This window comes from Nelumbo lutea, chromosome 1 (assembly GCF_056320005.1).
Source record: "Nelumbo lutea isolate HS-2025 chromosome 1, American lotus-T2T, whole genome shotgun sequence".
NCBI lineage: Eukaryota > Viridiplantae > Streptophyta > Magnoliopsida > Proteales > Nelumbonaceae > Nelumbo > Nelumbo lutea.
Genome location: NC_142684.1, coordinates 89,994,904 through 90,015,228, shown reverse-complemented (window position 1 = coordinate 90,015,228; position 20,325 = coordinate 89,994,904).

Below are 20,325 nucleotides of genomic sequence, written 5' to 3'. Positions count from 1 at the left end.
CGTAACTGAAACCCAGATTTTCTACTCACTTTTCCATTCACTTTCTACCCGTGGTGAATTGCAGCTACACATCTCTTAATTCGTTGCAATATTTTGATGGCAGGTAGAGAGTGAATAGAAAAAATGAGTAGGAAATCCCGTAGAAGTTTCTACGAAATAGCTGCTCGCGGGACTGTTTAACACAAAATGCCCCTATTCGTAGATTCTGTTCACAAGAAGAAAAAAACATTAACATCAACAGTCAAACTCCAAAATAATCTGAGAAATACTACACTGGCGAGTCGGCATCAGCCCTTGGCGCTAGTAAATTTGTGTGGGCTCTCTATTTTATATATATTCACCTTGATTTTTTTGCTCTTTGAGGATAACAAAGTAATTTTGCCCCTGGACTCCGAAGGTTGGCCGAAGGCTCTGAGAACTCGAAGAGGTCGCTGCTGAGGTTGAGGTGTGTAGGCCAAGGTGGGGTGGACCTCGAGTATGGTAGAAGCCGAGGGTAGACAGCCGAAGTGTTGTAAGGCAGAAACTTGTCAGAGGCCCCGGGTGAGAACCCGATGCAGAGTCTCCAACGGTCAAATTAGTATAGGGTACAAAGGGAAAGTACCAGGACAAGATCCTGGTGGATAGTTCTAGACTAGAGTCACGATAGCAGTTATTGCAATAGCTATTATGACTTTAGTTGCAAGTCTTGAGTTTTTGTAACCCCTTTACCTGGAGAGGGATACCCATATTTATACTTGAGTTGCCAAGAGGTAGGTGGAGAAGAACGCCTGAGATGGGATCCGTACGAGGGCCTGCAACGGGTTTGGTAGGGTCATGTGAGCGCATCGCGGTTGGCTCCGTAAGATGGGGTCAGGGTAACTCTTGTTGTAGCGGATCTCATTCCCTGATTTGGCGCTCATGGGCTCCGCCTCCCAGCCTCAAATGGTCTCCGTTGGGTCACCCCACATCACTTGCCCCTCACCCACTCCCGAGGCCGAAGAGGAAAAGTGGGCTTCGGCTGATGAGAGTAATAATGGTGAGCGCTAGTGGGCCCGATAGTTGAAGTGTACCCTGTGGTGGCATCCTCTTTCGTGTCTTTGCCTGGTTTGTCTTTATGAGTTGGGCCGAGGCTGTGAGTGGTTTACGGCGCTGCTGCTTCAGACGAGTGATTCGGGAGGCGCGCTCAGTGCGAATGTTCTAGTGTCGTCATTTGGGTTGAGAACATGGGGAGCCGCAGGCTGTTTAGGCCGAAGACCTGTGGAGCCGAAGGTTGTTTAGGCCGAAGTCCTATGAAGCCGAAGGCTGTTTTAGGGCGAAGACCTGTGAAGCATGAGGACCCGTACACAGGATGGCTTTCTAGTTTGACCGGTGCGCGCATTCGCGTGGCCGAGTCTCATAAGCCTGTGGTCCACAGGGGGTGGACACGTTGGTTCGCCCGGAGCATCGTTTCGCCTTCTGAGGGTAAGCGTTTAGGGATGCGGCATAGTTGGATCGTAGGTGTGGAGGCGTTTCGTGTCCGTTGGATCAGGGACGATCCGAGCCATCGCTAGTGAGTTGTTTCGCCTTTCGAGGTTGAGTGTCACGTGGCGCGCCATGATTGGATAGTGGAGGCGGTGGTTTCTTAGCCATTGGGTCTTGAGAAATCTGAGCCATTCGTTCCTCTTTAAATAGGGCCCTTAGTGGCAGCATTCTTGTCGTTTTCCTTTAAACGCCTTTGCCTTCGAGTGAACTCAGCTTTTAGACTCTTCAACCTTCAACACTTGAATCTCACTCTTTCTTCCTCCACATTTCTTAGGTAACTTTAAACAATGTTTTTCTTAGATTTTGGACCTGAGTACTATGAACTTCTGCTTGAGTCAAAAGGGAGCTCTTCCCCTACCCCTTCTCCCCTTTCCCCCTTGAGTCCTTCTACTCTTACCCCCCTTTAGTAGGAGGTCATGGTGCTCCAGGGAAGCGTAGCCCCTGAGGTTGCCAAAGAAAGCCATCGAGGCAAGGACCCTCCCTGTGAGAGTGCCACTTCTGTGACACCGAGGGAGGTTGAAGGAGCCTGATCAGCCGAAAGGGAGGGAACCCTAGACCATGTTCTCGGGACGAGGGCTGCCTTGTTAGTAGTTGAGACTAATGTCCTTCACCTGGGTTTCAAGAACTCTCTGGATGGAGACCAGGTCAAAGCTCTAGCAAGGCAGTACCTCATTCCCTCGTCCTATGGTGTGAGGGTGCCCAAAGTAGGCAGATGGCCATGGACTCCTAAGGAGGGGGAGATCTGCGTCTACCAACATTTCCTCCAGTTCGGTCTTCAATTTCCCCTTCATCCGCTGATTTTTGAACTATTGAGGGCGTATGGGATTACTCTCAGCTAGTTGGTGCCCAACGCCGTTAGGACCATAGTGGCCATGCAGGTGGTGGCTCAGCTCTAGGGGGTGGAGCTGATGCTAAGGCTCTTCTGAGTGTTGTTTGTTTCAAGGAGGCATTCCTCCGACAACGGCATGTACTACCTCCAACCCCGTAAGACCAAGCCGATAGACAACCCTTCTTCCGTGCCTAATTGCAAGGGAAAATTTTTCTTTCGGGTTGGTCCTTCAAGTCGGGGTGGGGAGAAGTTAGCTAGGCTGCGGAGAAGAGTGTCCTCATGCTCACGAGTGAGGAGAACGATGATCTCGCACAATTGCTTGACTTGGGGATAGTCCAAGCCCAACCCATGGTGGAGGAGGAGGTCCCACTAGTTTTTGCGGGGCTTAGCCCTACTCCCCACAGTATGAGAGACCCTGTAGTCTTTTAACACATCCTTTTTCCCCCTCTCCTTTTTCTTCTCTCTTCTCTTCTTTTTTTTGTTGCCTTACTAATGGCTTTACTTTGTTTGTAGAGGTGTTAATAGATGCATTAAAGGCTGTTCTGGAATGTACTCGTGCCATGTAGAAGGAACGGGCCAAGATGCCTCAGAGGCCTTCTGATGGGCAGAAGGAGAAGGCCGAGAAGGTTTCTACCCCTACAAAGGGGGGGGGGGGGTCTTCCCTTCAGGTCCTTGCCAAGGGGACGGAGGCATGGGTCCCTGCCAAAGGGACCTCTTCAATAGCTCCCCCGAAGGGAGCCACTTCGTAGATTCCTGTGAAGGGAAGGGGCCCGTCGAGGAGGGCAGTCAGGACGTGAGGAACAAGCACAGTAGTAACCGGCCGAGGGGGCCGTGGAGGGTCAATGTAGTAGAAGGTGGCCTCACCAGGAGCTCTACCGGTGACGTCTCGTGGGAGTCCTACATAGAGCGGATGGGGCTGTTTTCTGCTCCTACGCCATTGGAAGAGCTCACCCAACGATCTGATCAGATCTTCTGCCCTTAGTGGGAGGTCTACGAGGGGGATTCAACCCACAACGCGGGAGTTGGCCCAGCGCTGGTAAGTGGGTCCCTGTTGTCTCAGGACAGCTTCCAGATGTTGGGGATGGCCCCTGACAAGCTATATGGCCAAGGGTTGCAGAGCTTGGATGAGGTAACACTCAATTCCTCTTTTCTTTTCTTTTTTCTTTTGTTCTTTTTGCTGGGTAGTGTTGTTTTCTCGTTTTAGGTCTGCCTTCATTTTGTTGGTCTAGGGGATCGGCTGAAGTTGACCCTGGCCAACATGGATAAGCTGGAGGTGAGAAAGACAAGCTTCAACAGACTACTGCCAACACCCTAGAGAAGCACGGCGAGATGCAACGGTTCTTCACTAACAAATAGAAGTTCCGCAAGGAGGCCGAGGAGAACCTAAAAAAGAAGTAAGATCTTGCCAAGGAGCAGATTGAAGGGGCTCGGGTTGAGAGCCTAATCTCCGAGGCCAAGCGGCGTCTCTATCAAGCCAAGGAGGGCATCTCTGAGGCGAGCAGGCGAAGGGCCAAGGAGGCAGCTAAGAAGGTTGCCGAGGCCGAGCAGAAGGCGGTTGCTGCCGAGAAGAGGGCCCAGGAAGTAAAGAAGCGAGCTAGTGAGTTGGCCAATGTCGCTTCTGGGGCTTATTTGGATGGGATTGAGGACACCAATAAGGCATTCTTGGCGGTGCTTCTGGACTTTGATGTTGAATTCTTGAATGTAATTCCCAATACTCCCGAAGAGGCTGCTGACTCTTCACTTCCTCCTCCAGCTGGTGGCGAGGTTTAAGCCATGCTTCTTTCTCTTTTTTTTTTGTATGTATTCAGCCTGAAGAGTCATGAAACAAATTTGTAAAGTCAAAGGAATTTTTTGTGCATAATGAAAATCAGAGTAATTTTTTGATCTTTTGCTTTGACTATTGCACTTGTGCTTTGCTGTGTTATCTTTACTTATATGTTTTTCCACCATTTTTTGCACTTATGCTTTTGTTTCCGAAGGGTCCTTGCCCTCCAAAAGAAAAAACACAGCGTGGGACAAGCATAGTTCTCTTCGGTTTACTTTGTTCTACTTTTGCGCATCAGGATCATGGCAAAGGGGTGGCCGAGGCTAAGCCTTCGAGGCTGACCCGGGACTTGCCTAGCCTAACACCCCTTTAAGCGTTCACTTAGGCAAGGCCAAAGAGGCCTATGATGGGTAGATGCTGAAGCAGGGCATGAAGCTCGCCTGGCTCTCTTCCCTTTACTTAAGTAGATAGTAAGATGACCTGTCGATCTAGAGTGGGGCCGAGGCTGAGCTGGGGCTCGCATGTCTCCCAATCTTCTAAGTGTTGGGTTCGGCGGGGCTGAAGTGGCATGCCATTTTAAGAGGTGGCCAAGATGGAGCTGGGGCTCGTTTGGCTCCATTAGGCCTAGGTCGAGCAGGGGCTCACCTGGCTCCCGTATCCCAACATGTTAACCTTGACGAGTCTAAGGTGGCCTACCATATTGGGGGGTGGCCGAGATAGAGCTAAGGCTCGTCTGGCTCCATGGGGCCCCAATAGAGTTGAAGCTCCCCTGACTCCCGTATCCCCATGTGTTAACCTTGACGAGGCCGAGATGGCCTGCCATATTGGGGGCTGGATGAGACAGAGCTAAGGCTCGTCTAGCTCCGTGGGGCCCCGGTAGAGCTAAAGCTCCCCAGGCTCCCATATCCTTGCACGTTTGTTTCGATGAGGTCGAGCGCAATGCTCCGAGGAGGCTGGCTTCTTTTGTTGGTAGCGCTAAGTGTGAAAGTCCAAAAGGTTAGCCACTACCGAGACGGAGCGTTAAGGCGCATGAGGCCACGGTCGTCCTAGTGTATTCTGACACATTATGTTTTTAGCTAGGGTGTTCGTTACTTACTCATCAAATCCTGGCGTCAGTCCAGCGAGGGGGTATAGTCCTCAGAGGAGGCTATACGCCCCTACCGGTTGTGAGGCCGAAGAGTTGTAAGAACTTAGTAGGTACACACACTGAACATTGAGTCGAATGGGAACTTTGCTTCAATCATTCCACAATTTCAAAAAGGTGTTACAATCATTTGTAGTACATCCAGAGGTTCCCTAAGTTCCATGTCTGAGGTATAGCCCTTCCATCTTGGTGTTCTAGGTGGAAAGTGCCAGGGTCGATGACTCGCTTGATTTTGTAGGGGCCTTCCCAGTTTGGGCCTAGCTTCCCCGCTTCAGGTTCACAGACCATGACTTTTCTAAGGATAAGTTCTCCATCTTGATAGTGTCTTTCTTTTACGCCAGAGTTGTAGTAGCGGGCCACTCGTTGCTAGTAAGAGGCTACCCTAATCTGTGCTTGCTCTTGTGCTTCTTCCAACAAGTTTAAATTTTCCCTGAGGCCTTCATCGTTCTCGGCTCCAACGTATGCTTCAACTTGGAGTGTCGATTGTTCGATCTCTGTTGGGATTACTGCTTATGTGTCAAAGGTTAAGCTAAATGGGGTTTCTCCCATGGCTGTCCGAGGCATAGTTCATTAAGCCTAGAGTATACTATTCAGTTCTTCAGCCCATAGGCCTTTAGCTCAGTCCAATCTAGTTTTCAATCCATGCAGTATTGTCCTATCGGTGACCTTGACTAGGCCATTGGTTTGGGGATAGCCTACCGAGGTGTACTATTGCCTGATGCTGAGGGAGGCACACCACTCCCGGGACTTGGCATCATCAAATTGCTTCTCGTTGTTGGTGACCAACATATAGGGTAGGCCAAAGTGATAGATGATGTTTTTCCAAAAGAAGTTTTGGAAGGCTCGTGCCATGATGGCAACCAAAGGCTCGACTTCTACCCACTTGCTGAGGGCCGAGAGAGGGATGGATGGCCTGTAGCATAAGTTGGCATGCCTCTGGCATGGGTCACACCTTTGCATCAATTTTGCTATGTCCTTATGGAGGGTAGGCTAGAAGTAGCCCTTCCTTAGATCTTTTTGGTCTAGGGCTCTCCCGCTGAGGTGGTTACCGAAGATGCCTTCATGAATTTTTTATAACACATAATTGCCCTCCTACGAACGGAGGCATCGGAGGTAAGGCAAGGTGAAGGATCTTCAGTACAGCTTTCCCTCCAGCAGGGTATAGTGGGTTGTCTGTCGTCTAATTTGCTTTGCCTCATTCTTGTCTTCGGACAGCCGTCCTATTGACAAGAAGTTGACAATGGGATCCATCCATGAAGGTTCGGCCTCTATGGGGACCACTTGGACTTCTTTGATGGAGGGCCGAAGTAGCTTCTCGACGTGCATAGTCTGGATGAGAGATCCGCTTGAGGTACTTGCCAACTTGGAGAGAGCGTCGACTTGTGCGTTCTTGACTCACGGGACCCGTTGCAGGGAGAAGCGTTGAAACTGGCGTGCTAGATCTTGGACTTTGGCAAGGTACTTGGACATGCTTTGTTCTTTGGCCTCGTACTCGCTATTCACCTTATTCCCCACTAGATGAGAGTTGCTGAAAACCTCGATATATGAGGAGTCGATGTCCCTAGCAAGTTGGAGACTAGTGAGGAGGGCCTCGTACTTGGCTTCATTGGTCAATGCTTGAAAGTTGAACTTTAATGCACACTCCAGGACAATATCATCTGGGGTGAGGAGGATGAAGCCTGCTTCGCTTCCTTTAGCATTAGAGAAACCATTGACAAAGAGCTTCCATCAAGGCTGAGCCACATCATCCACATGATCCTCCTCAACATTTTCTGGGGGCTGGCGAAGGGCTTGGTTGAAGGTGCACTCCACTATGAAATCTGCCACGGTTTGTGCTTTAATCGCAGGCCTCGACTTGTACTGGATGTCAAACTCTAACAGCTTGATGGCCCACTTCGTCAAGCATCCTAAGGTCTCAAGTTTGGCAAGGACGACCTTGAGGGGCTGGTTCGTCAAGACCACTATAGTGTGGGCCTGGAAATACGACCAAAGCTGGTTTGTCAAGACCACTACAGTGTGGGCCTGGAAATACGATCGAAGTTTCCTTGCCGAATTCACGAGGTTGAAAGCCAACTTTTCTATCTCAGGCCTGGTCTCGGCATCGTAGAGGACCTTATTGGCATAGTACATCAGCTTCTACACGCCATCTTCCTTGATGAGGACTGAATTGACCGCTTCAACTCCAGTCGAGAGGTATAGGCACAACGTTTCCCCCTTGGTCGACCGAACGAGAAGGGGAATCGAAATAAGTACACCTTGGGCTCATCATAGGCGCATTGGCACTCCTTCATCCAATGGAACTCTTTCAGCTTCTTGATGGCACGGAAGAAAGGTAGGTAGCGGTTGGCTAACTTTGACATGAAGCGATTGAAGGCTGCTATTTGGCCGGTGAGCTTTTGGGTCTCTTTCTCCGTCCACGGGGATGCCATATCTAGTATGGCCTATATCTTCTCAGGATTAGATTCAATGTCTCTTTGAGCGATGACGAAACCTAGGAATTGTCCTGATGTAATACCGAAGGCACACTTGCTGGGGTTGAGTTTCATGTTGTACTTCCGCAAGGTGTCGAAGGTCTCAGTTAGGTCTGAGACGTGGGTCTCGGCCTTCAGGCTCTTCACTACCATGTCATCCACATAGGCTTCGACGTTCCTCCCCATCTGCTCTTTAAACACCTTGTTGACAAGGCGCTAATAGGTGGCCCCAGCATTCTTAAGGTCAAAGGGCATCACATGGTAACAGTATGTGCCATGCTCAGTGATGAATGAGGTTTTCTCTTCATCATCTGGGTGCATCTTTATCTGATTGTATCTGGAGAAGATATCCATGAAGCTAAGTAGCTCATACCCTACAATGGTGTCAACGAGGTGGTCTATCCTCGACAAAGGAAAACTGTCATTGGGGTAGGCTTGGTTAAGTTCTATGAAATCAATACAAATCTGTCATTTCACGTTAGATTTCTCTACCATAATAACGTTTCACAACCAATTAGGATAGTGTACCTCTCATATGAAATCGGCATCGAGTAGCTTTTCAACTTCCTCCTCTATGGCCTTCCAACATTATGGTGCAAAGTTCCTCTTCTTTTTCCGAACTGGCCTAGAGCTCGGGTCCACGCTCAGCTTGTGTGTAATGATCGAAGAATCAATTTCATGCATGTCAGCGACGACCAAGCAAAGACGTCAGCATTGAATCTAAGGAAACTTACCAGTTCGGATAGGCTCTCGGGGGTAAGGTTGGACCTGATGTGGACTATTTTGTCAGGTTTGCCCTCGTCTAGGGGGACCGAGACAAGGTCCTCGGCCAGCTGGCCTCGGCTTGCTGGCTCCTCCCTAAGGTCGAGACCCTCTAGTGGCAGAACTTCTTTAATCTTGCCCTTCAACGCTACCACATAGCACAAACAGTGGCATGCTGGTCCCCACAAATGACCCCAACGCAACACTCGGTGGGGAACTTCAAGGCAAGGTGGTAGGAAGAAATGGCTGCCCAGAGTGCATGAAGGGTTAGCCTCCCCATGATGGCGTTATAGGGTGAGCCAATCTTCATGATCTAGAACTTTGTCATGCTTGTCACCTACTGGGGCTCCGTCCCCACTGTGACTGGTGGGAAATCTTTCCCTTTGTTTTGACGATGCTGCCGGATAAGTGGAGCATCTACTGGTTGGAGGTGCTTCGGAGCTATCTTCATCTTTTCAAAAGCTTCATAGAAAAGGATGTCAGTTGAGGAGCCACTATCAACAAGGATCATTTTGACTACGAAGTTCACAATGACGGTCGAGACCACCAATGCGTCGTCATGGGGGACTACTACCCCTTTCAAGTCCTCATCCGTGAAGGAGAGGGGTTCTTGCTTCTGCTTCTTGGGGGCCGGCCCTTGGATGTTTAGCTATCTGATGTAGGCTTTACGAATCAAAGCCTAGGATCCACCCAAGGCCGTACCTCCCACTATGACGTCAACAACACCTGCTGCTTGCTGGTGTTGTTGTTGCTATTGTTGAGAGGACGAGGCGCTAGCCTCGCCTCCGACATACTGCTTGTGGTGGCCCCAACAAATGAGGGACTCTATCTCATTTTTGAGATCATAGCAATCCTCGGTGTCGTGGCCGATGCCTCGGTGGAACTTGTAGTATTTTTTAGGATTCCCCCAACGGGAGTTCTTCTTCAACTTTTTGAGCCACTTCATAAATTTCTCCTACCCGATCTGCATCAAGATCTACGTGCAGGTGGAGTTGAGTGACATATATTGATTATAAGCCAAGGCTGGGGCCGAAGGCCTTCTATTGTTGTTGTTGTTGCTGCAGCTCTGGTCCCCATTTTTTCTCTTCTTCTCTAGGGCTCTGTTCCGGTGCTCTGCGCCCCTCTCATGGGCATCCGTGGCCGAGGCCTCTTCAACCTTAATATACTTTTGGGCATTTTCTAGGAACTCCAACTTCATCTTCGATTGTTTTTTGGCCACAAAGCATTTGAGGGCAGAGCCTGGGAGGAGCCCGCTAATAGCGGCATGCAAGGAGACCAAGGGGTCGATGTCACGGACCTCAAGTTCTTCTTTCTTGAAGCGGTCAATGTACGACTGCAAGCTTTCCCCTCGCTTCTTCTTGACAGTCATCAACGAGACGACACTCTTCTGAGGGCGTCGATTGTTGATGAAGCACACGAAGAACATGTTGGAAAATTGCTCCCACCAGTTGATGGATCGCGGTGGGATGCTTGAGAACCACCACCGAGTGGCTCCCTTGAAGGTTGCCTGGAAAGTTCGGCATGTCAAGGCGTCGAAGTACCCATATAGGATCATGAGTACACTAAACCTCTCCAAGTGGTCATCCAGGTCAGAGTTCTCGTCGTACATCTCCAAGGCAGGAGCCTTGAAGTTTGGGGGTAGAGGCTCGGCGACGATTTTAGGGGAGAAGGCATCCAGTTCTCGCTTGGCAGGAGCTTTGTCCAATCGAGGTGTCGGTTCAGCTCTCTTCCACATATTTGGGCTCGGTTTTGACAGCTCCAAGCTCGACATGGTGTTCAACAAACATGGGATTGAGCATGGCCTATGTGCCTTCCCGGTCTTCACGAACACAGTGGTGCTCGACACGGACTCTGGGGTGCTCGGAGTTGATACTGTGTGTTTCGCGTTTAGTGCAGCAGTCGTTAAGGAAGTCCCAGAGGTCCGAGACATGAGGGAAAGAGGCTCGACGCCAGCCCTCGGCCTAGGAATGGGCACTAGGGCAATCGCAGGGCCTACCTTCATTCCTCGAATTGGCCCTTCGGTGTCGGTGATGCTGCTTGGAGGGCTAACGGCTATCCTCCGATCGCTTTGGGTCCTCCTCCCTTTGGTTGTGAGGTCTGGAGTTGTCCTCCCTTCGGTAAGGAGGTTTAAGGGTGCTAGAGCGTGGGTCGGTCGGGCGACTGCTGCCAGACTCTGAGGGATCGGCCCACTCTGCGTGGTCGAGGTTGGGGACCGATAGGGTGGTGGGCCCACGCTGGCCCAAATGTGTTGACTCCCTAGCGAGGCGGTCACCTTGGGGGTGACCTCCTGCCTAGAGGAAGTTCTGCTTGACTCGTTGTGTCAAATATTCCAGGTGGTCGAGCACGGCTTGAAACTATTCACTAGTGACAAGATTTTGTGTATTTCTCATTCTTCGTACCATGTTGATTGGTCGGAGCTTGGGGACTTGTTAACTTGCTATAGTTCTTTCGGGGAATGTATCAGTGTCGTTCCCACAGACGGCGTCAATTGTTGGTGCTCGGAATGGCTGAGGACAACAAAGTAATTTCGCCCCTGGACATCAAAGGCTGGCCGAAGGCTTTGAGGACTCGAAGAGGTCGCTGCAAAGGCCGAGGCAGAGTGGATCCCGAGTACAATAGAAGCCGAAGGTAGACGACCGAAGTGCTGCACGGCAGAAACTCGTCAGAGGCCCCAGGTGAGAACCCGAGGCAGAGTCTCTAATAGTCAAGTTAGTACAGGGTACGAAGGGAGAGTACCAGGACAAGATCCTGGTGGATAGTTCTAGACTAGTCACGGTAGCAGTTATTGCAATAGCTATTATGACTTTAGTTGTAGGTCTTGAGTTTTTGTAATCCCTTTACCTAGAGGGGGTACCCCTATTTATACTTGAGTTGCCTGGAGGTAGGTGAAGATGAACACCTGAGATGGGAGCCGTACGAGGGCCTGTAGTGGCTTTGGCAAGGTCATGTGAGCACATCGCAGTTGGCTCCATACGATAAGGGCAGGGTAACCCTTGCTGTAGTGGATCCCGTTCCCTGATCTGACGCTCGTGGGCTGGGCCTCCCAACCTCAAATGGGCTGGGTTGGGTCACCCCACATCATATACCATTTGTTGAACTTTGAGAAAATGTTTAGTAAATTAGGCTCATTCATAGTATTCAAATCAAGGTTCAAAGTATAAACACACATGATATGCATTTCAAAGTTGAATACTCCGATAATCCGTGATAAGAAAGGCTTCAAGTGTCAATATTTGAAGTTCAAACATGGTCAACAAAGTCAAGTCTGTCTAACAGATCAAACCATGTCAACTGAATTGATTGTATTGATCTAGTTCTTAGGGATGGATACTAGAGGAATTGAGTCAAATATTACACTATCGACATCTTGTGCTCGAGCTCGATTTGAATTAAAAATACTAGCTTGAATTCAATTCAACTCTTAAGCTCATATGTTTAGTTTGGCTTGGCTTGAATTTTACAATGAGCCAATATTCATATACAAAATATACAAAATATTATGTGTTTGATTAGACTCGTGAGCTTCATGAGAGAACTTCATATTATTTGGCTCACAGCTTGAAGTGGACTGACTTAAATCGAGCTAGCTTTTCGTTAACTGAGATAAAATGTACGTTTTAATTTGATTTTTATTTTTTTGGAGTGGGATCATTATTGTTTCTATGAGCAAAGACGACCATGTTTCAGTTCACAATGTTGGTTATTTGAGTTTAGGGAAAGGGGAATATAGTAAGAGATACCAACAGCGTGCTTTACCTATGAAAAAGGCTGACCATGTTTTGATTCCTTCTAACAAGAAAGGTTACAGCAAAGAACAAACAGGAATTTTTTAACTGCATGTGGTTATTCGTTTGTGGAAGGCAGATTCGGTGGGTCGTGCCGTCATAATTTTGTTCCTCGTAAATATTCGTTTTCAACTAAGTTGAGGACCGGATGGAATGAGTGATTAATTGATTCTACGAGAGCAGTTATTGTAATTATTGGATTTTGGTGGTTGATTAGACTTTTGGTCCAACGGACTACGAGTATTGAAAATGTGCGAATGTCATTTCGTATAGAAGGTGATTACCGGTGCAATGGAGAGTTCCGATTTTTAAGCAGAGTAATAAATATTCAAAATGTCAAAAACTTTCACTCTATACATTATATATTAATGCATATTAATTTCGAGCTGGTATTCACCCCAATTATACTTTTGGACTTAAAAAAGTGTGATCTGCAATATAAAATTTTATCATTTGTACTTTTAAAATTTCGAATTATTAGATTGTGATATACAAGAAGGTTGATAGAAAGATGGATACATCCAATTATGAGCTGTATGATTGATGGATGGTCTGGTATGATGTCACATCACATTACAATCATGGTGTCACGTTTTGCACAAGTGTATTTCTTTATATTTTTTTTTATTTCTGAAATAAATAAAAGGGATTTTTGGATCATAATCCTCTGCAAAATCTGATTTGCATTTCCTTCCTCGTAGTCATTCTATATATCATGTTCGTGTATTTGACATTAATTCATAATTAGAATTCAATCTAATGGGGTGAACCAAAAATAAAATAATGAGAGTTTTAATTAGAATTAGAATTATGACATAGATGTGGGCTATGTTTAACAATAGAGTTAGAAATTTTCTTCGGGGGGGGGGGGGAGGGGGGTTCAAAATATCGATACGCCTTATATGTCGATTAGTGGCGTACGGCAATATCCATAGCTTTTTTTTAGTTTCTTTTGAGTCTAGTTTAGAGGGGCCGGTTTAAGGTCCATCCACCCTCTGAACCGGTTGGTACCTCAAAATACCCCCTATAGGGGTATATCTGAAAGCCCCGATACGACCCGATGTTTATCAATACTTTGAACCTTAGGGGGAGAGTTAAACAAGAAAATGAGATGGGGAGTAGAAGGGATAGGGTTTTGAAAAAAATGGTCTAATAATGTTTGGATCTATTACATATATATTTACAGTAATTAAATAAACATATTCCTTATTAATTTTTGTAGTTTAAGAATGGGTAGAGTGTGATCTTTGCATTTTAGTTCAAAGTTTTTTTTTTTTTTTTTTGGGTGGGTGGGGGAAGGACCCACTTTATTACGTTTTTGACTATTCCTCCACTCAATAACCATAACGTAATGGTTTTAAGAAAAAATTTGGGTGGGGCGGAGGGACAAGGACACCCCACGAATATACTTGGCTCCACCCCTGGTTGGGCCCGCATGGCCCAGTATGACAAGAGTTATGCCTAGCACGACATGAGTGTGGCATGCAAAAGTATAGCCATTGGATGGAACCAACACCTATATTTGCCTTTTTTTGGGGGTAATTTGACTAAAATACACCCCCTAACATCTATAAAATGCCACTAGGGGGTTAGGGGCATTTATGTATTTTCGGGTAATTTGACTAAAATACACCCCCTAACATCTATAAAATGCCACAAGAGTTATGCCATTGGATGGGGCCTTTACATATAGGATTGTTCACGGGTCGGGTTGGGTCGGTTTATTGAGGTTTTTTCAACTGACCCGATCTGGTCGGGTTAAACCTGAACTTGAAACCGAAACCGACCCAATGTTAAGCAAAACTGACCTAGTCGGTTTAAGTCGGGTTGGGTCAGTTTGGGTTGGCTTCGGCTCTAAGTTCAACCATGATTGACAGAAACTCAACTGCAATAATGGGGGCGGACCAAGATAGAAACTTAGAATAGAAGTTATCAAGAAAATAGAAAGTCAAACTGTATTAGAGAAAGAAGACTGAAATTTGTATATTTCAAGAAGCGTTTCTAATTTAGTGTAAAAAACCATAGAAACTAGGATTTTTTTATTCTTTTCTTTAAACTTTTCCAAAAAAAAAATCATTGTCTAGTTGTCTTACAATACTTACCATTAATGTTATTCCTAACCAGAAGACTAAAAATTAAGTTAGGTTGTAATTAGGATAGAGACAACTTAGTTAAGTAGGAACTAAGTAGGTTGTAACTACTAACTAGGAAGTAGGAACTAACTACTAACTACTAAGTTGGTTCAGTTTGGGTCGGTTTTGGTTTTTACATAAAAAAACCAAAACCGACCCAAACCATTGGTTTATGATGTTTTACAACCCGAAACCGACCGATGCTGAAGATAACCCAGCCGACTCGAGTTGGGTCGGTCCGGGTTGGTCGGTTTAATTGTGTTGGGCCTTCTTATGAACAACCCTAATAAACAACTAGTTTTAAAGGGGTATTGTAGTCAAAATTAAACCCCTAACACTAACCCAAATTGTGTGGATTGCATAATGAACAAACCAGCGTTTGAAATAAAAAATCAATTGATGTACAACCCCTAGTTAAATGTGGATGAACCAACGCCACATATATACATATATATATATATATATATATATATATATATACTAAAAGTTAATTGGGGTACAATCAGTGCCCCAGCATTTAGAAAATGGAATCTAACGGCCTTTTTTTTCTTTCGATTAAGCCCATACATGTGGGTGTTTAAGTCAAATGGTGTATGAGCAACATCTATTACCCTCTTATCCCATTAATTTTTCCCCTCCATCCCATTAATTTTTTCAATTATCTCATTACTTTTTAATACTAGTAAACGTGCATGTGCATTGCATGTGGTAATATCAAATGATAATAGTCACCAATCAAATGATCTTAATGATTGAACCATTAATCTATTTAACCAAAAAAATGAAATATGATTAAGACATCAATTTATGTTTTTCTTTGTATTTTAGTCATTTTTATCTTTACTAATAATAATTCTTATTTTTAAAACATATTTTTGTTTAATATGAAGAATATATAATATTAATGCATGTTAAAATTTTTCTATAAAATTTATAAAAAATTCTATATTTTTATTTTTTATTATTTAATTTATGAGAAAATAAAAATTACTTATTTACCAAGAGAAAATGCAATTCCAATATATTGTTTGAATATTAGTTTATAATATTGTGGTAAAATCAATCATTTATATATATATATATATATATATATATATCATTTATATATAATATATATGCTATTTATTATTTAATATTTAAAGTTATTTATATTGCATTTTTGTAAACTTCTGTTGAAAAAATACTTATGTCTTTTGTTTTTCTTTATTTCAACTATTATATTTTCTTTTTCTTCTAATAATTTATTCTTTTTTTAAATTAAATCGGGTCATATCAAATTCGGGTATCGAACATCTTGATTAGATTCAGATTCAGAGCAATATTTATGATATCTAATCAACTTTGGATCGAATTGAATTCAAATATACCTTGATTCTAGAAATTTATGTATTTTATTATTTTAAATAACACCTTGTGTTGATCCATTGAACATGGATAATTGAACCGGTAACCCACCACTAGGATGGAAAAATCATTTTTTTTCAGTTGATTTTAAATCATGTATTCCGTTTTCATCACCAATAAAAGTAATTCTTATTTTTGCATATGGTAGTATCAAATGATGATGCAAGGTTCAAAGTATCGATACATGGCAAAACGCTGCTAGGGCATATCGGCCTTTTTCTTTAAGTTTTATTTATTTTTTTTCAATACTAGTTCAGAGGGGTTAGTTTAAGTGTTGGCTACCCTCTGAACCAAGCCCTAACCTGATACAAGTCTTGTAGGGGCATATCGGGAAGGGGCCGATATGATACGTATCGACTAATATGTAACGATTTTTTGAACCTTGTGATGATGGTGATAATAATCAAGAACCAAATGACCTTATTGGTTGGATCATTAAACTATTTAACCAGAAAAATGGACTATGATTAAGACTAGGGTTGCAACTTGGGTTGGTCCCAGTTAGCATTTTGCACCATTTCGAACTAGGGCCTTTGTGCTGGTCCCATTCAAATTTTGACTAAAGACCAACCCGAACTTGCCAAGTTGCATCTCTAATTAAGACATTGATTCATTGTATTTTAGCCATTTCTATCTTTACTAACAATAGTTCTCATTTTTTCAAACATTTTTTTGTTAAATATGAAGAATATATAATATTAATGTATGTTCAATTTTTTTTTTTATAAAAAAATCTATATTTTATTTTTTTATTATTTAATTAATGAGATAATAAAAATTACTTATTTACCAATACGAAATGCAATTCCAATATATTGTTTGAATACTAGTTTTTAATATTGTGGTCAAATCAATTATTTATATATAATATATGTGTTATTTATTATTTATTTATAAATATATTATTTATATTGCATTTTTGTAAACTTTTTATATGATAGAGATAGTTGAAAAAATACTTACATTTTTTGTTTGTTTATTTCAACTGTTATATTTTCCTTTTCTTTTAATAATTAATTATTTAAAAAAATAAATCAAATCGTATCATATTCGAATATCCGACATCTTGATCAAATTCAATTTCAAATAAATATTTATGAGATCCAATTGAATCTTTGGATCAATTCAGATTTGAATATACCCTTATTCAAATCTGATCTAGTTTGTTTGCATCCCCACCAAACCACTTGCCTATGATGACATAGCTAATTAAATTATAGAAGCATTTGACATGCTTAGTCAGGTCATGTGTTAGACACTAATGCTCTTTATTTTTTATCATAATTTTATCTCATATCTATCATTAGTGAAAGTAATTCCCATTAATCACATTTTTTATATGATGAATATATAATATTATAGAATGTACCCAAAATTATCGATAATTTTTTACATTTTCTAGAATTTTATGTATTTTATTATTTAATAATAACATCATGTGTTGATCCATTTGACCTGGATAGTTTAACCACTAAACCACCACTTTGATGGAAAAACCATTTTGCTTTTTCGGTTGATTTTAAATCATGTATTCCATTTTCATCATCAATAAAAGTAATTCTTATTTTCACATTTATAGTTGTTTAATATGGTGAATATATAACAATAGAACTATATCAAAATGCTTTATACAAAGCTTAATTTTCTTTGAGTTTATGTATATATGTATGTATGTATGTATGTATTTAATATTCATTACATAATTATGCCATCATAGATTGACCCATTTGACCCGGAATGTTAAATTATTGACATACCTACCATATAGATATGAAAATGGTTTCATTTTCAAACTAGTTTTAAATTTTTCATTTCATTTATATCATTGATAAAATAATTATTGTTTATCATGTTTATTTTTGTTTATATTATTAGTATATAATATTATAGATGTGCCCAAAATTGTTTCACATTTTTTGTACAATTCTATTAAAAAAATATTTTTAATTAAACATCATGGGTTAACCTATTTAACTTGAAAGTTTGAACCACTAGCCGACCCCTATTTAAGAAGATGATTTAATTTCCCATCGGTTTTAAGTTGTATATTTGATGTCCATCATTAATAAAATTATGTCTATTTTGTCATACTTATTTTTAATATGATAAATATATAATAATAGAAATGTGTCCAATTGTTTTCAAAATTTCTTTTTTTTTTCTATATTTTTTGTATTTTTCATATTTATATTTTTTTATTTATTTATGACATATCATGAAATTATCCATTTGACCCAAATGGTTGAAGTACTTACCCATCACCTAGATGGAAAATATGATTTTATTTCTAGTTTTATTTTAAAATATAAAATTTCATTCTATGGATTTATTAGTGGAATTTAATCATGATAAACATAAGTATCTTTTATATTTCTAAATTTGTATTATTTTTTTATAACATTACAGAATTATCCATTTGACCCAAATGGTTGAACTACTTACCCACCACCTAGATGAAAAATATGATTTCATTTCTATGTTTATTTAATGATGATAAACAAAAGTATAAATGTTGGATTCAATGAGATAGAATGTGATTTATTTAGTGACTTAAATGTTAGACTTAATGAGAGGTAATTGAATGTATTTAATGGTACTCTTTTAATTACATTTCATGCCCTTTCAATGTAGATGAATTAAATTCAAGAGGAGGGGTATTTTAGTAAAAATATTCAAAAGCCAATACCTCCTCATTCACACTTTTATAAGTAGTATAGATATAGATATGGGTTTTATTGGGTGTTCTGTTCAAATGGTGTATGGGCACCATCCTTTACCCTCCCAGCCCATTACTATTTAATATTTTTGTTCAAAAATAAATGATGGCCATAGACAAAACCATCCCACATATACCTCTATGTCATCTCTCCCCACTACCTCTCTCCTCTCCGATTGAACTTTTAACCATCTCCCCCCACCTACTCTCTCTTGCTATTTGAGGTAATTTGTGCTCAATGTGGCATACATTCATAGTGATGTAAATGGAAAAGATCGTTTGATCCGAATCTGATCCTTTATATCATATTCGAATAACCCCTATTGAATTTAAAAATCGGATCAGATCACCCCTATCCGATCAAAAAAGAAACCGATATGACCCGACCTATATATATTATATTATATTATATTTTTTTATTTTTTTATAAAAAGGCATGTATATGATAATATATACGATAAAAATAATTGAAAATAATACTTATATTTTTTATTTTTCTTTATATAAACTATTATGTTTTTTTGTTAATAATTTATTAATTTTTTTAGAAATAAAGTCAGGTCGGATTTGAATATCTAATACACCTATTGGATTCGGATAACCCCCTATTGGATTTTTTGATCAAATCAAATCAGATAATGTGATCGAATTAAAAATCGAATCAAATTCAGATCACCTCCTATCCAATCTAGAAGAATATGCATTGACTTACCTATATATATCATATTAAATTTTTGTAATATATACATATATGTATAAATTGTATACTTGTAATTTTTATTTTCTTTATATAAACTATTATGCTTTTTCAGATCGTTCAATCCTTTATATCATATTTGGATAAACCCCTATCAGATTTTCAACTAAGATTGGATAAAGCCACTTTGGTCCCCAAACATTAAAATGTGACAATTCAATACCCAAACTTTCAAAACGTGACAATCCAGTACCTGCCATTAATCAATAGTTAACCTAATGTTCAGTGACATTTGAAAATGACACAAATACCCTTCGAGTGTCATTTAATTTTCTTTGTCAACCATCTAAACATTGGCAAAAAATTAACAGTCTCAAATTATCGCTTCTTCCATTTAAGAAAGTTGGGATTACGTTTGAGTGGGCATTCTAGTGATCCCAACTTTCTTGAATAGAAGTGGCAAGGATTTGGGACTATTGATTTTTTTGCCAATGTTTGGATAGTTGATAAAGAAAATTAGATAAAGCTCGAAAGGTATTTGTGTATTTTTCAAATGTCACTTAATAGCTAATTAACATCTAGTTAACGACACGTATTGGATTGTCACGTTTTGCAAGTTTAGGTACTAAATTTTCACATTTTAAAGTTCAAGGACCAAAGTGACACTAGACCCAAAGTACAGGGTACTAATTGGGATTTTCCTTTTTATAAAAAGACATGTATATATATGATGAGAACAATTGAAAGCATATACTTGTATTTTTTATTTTTCTTTATATAAACTATTATTTTTTTGTTAATAATTTATTAATTTTTTCAGAAATGAAATTGGATTCAGATATCCGATACATTTGATAGATTAGGATAACCCCCTATTTGATTTTCAAATCAGATAATATGATCCAATTGGAAATCAGATTGAATTCGAATCACCCCCATCCACTATTCCATAAGAATCCGATGTGATCTGATCTATATATATTATATTGTATTTTTGTAATAGATAAATATATATATATATATATATATATATATATATATGTTTATATTGCATTTTTTATTTTTATTTAGGGAAAAATCCAAATTAGTACCTTGTACTTTGAGCCAAGTGCAACTTTGG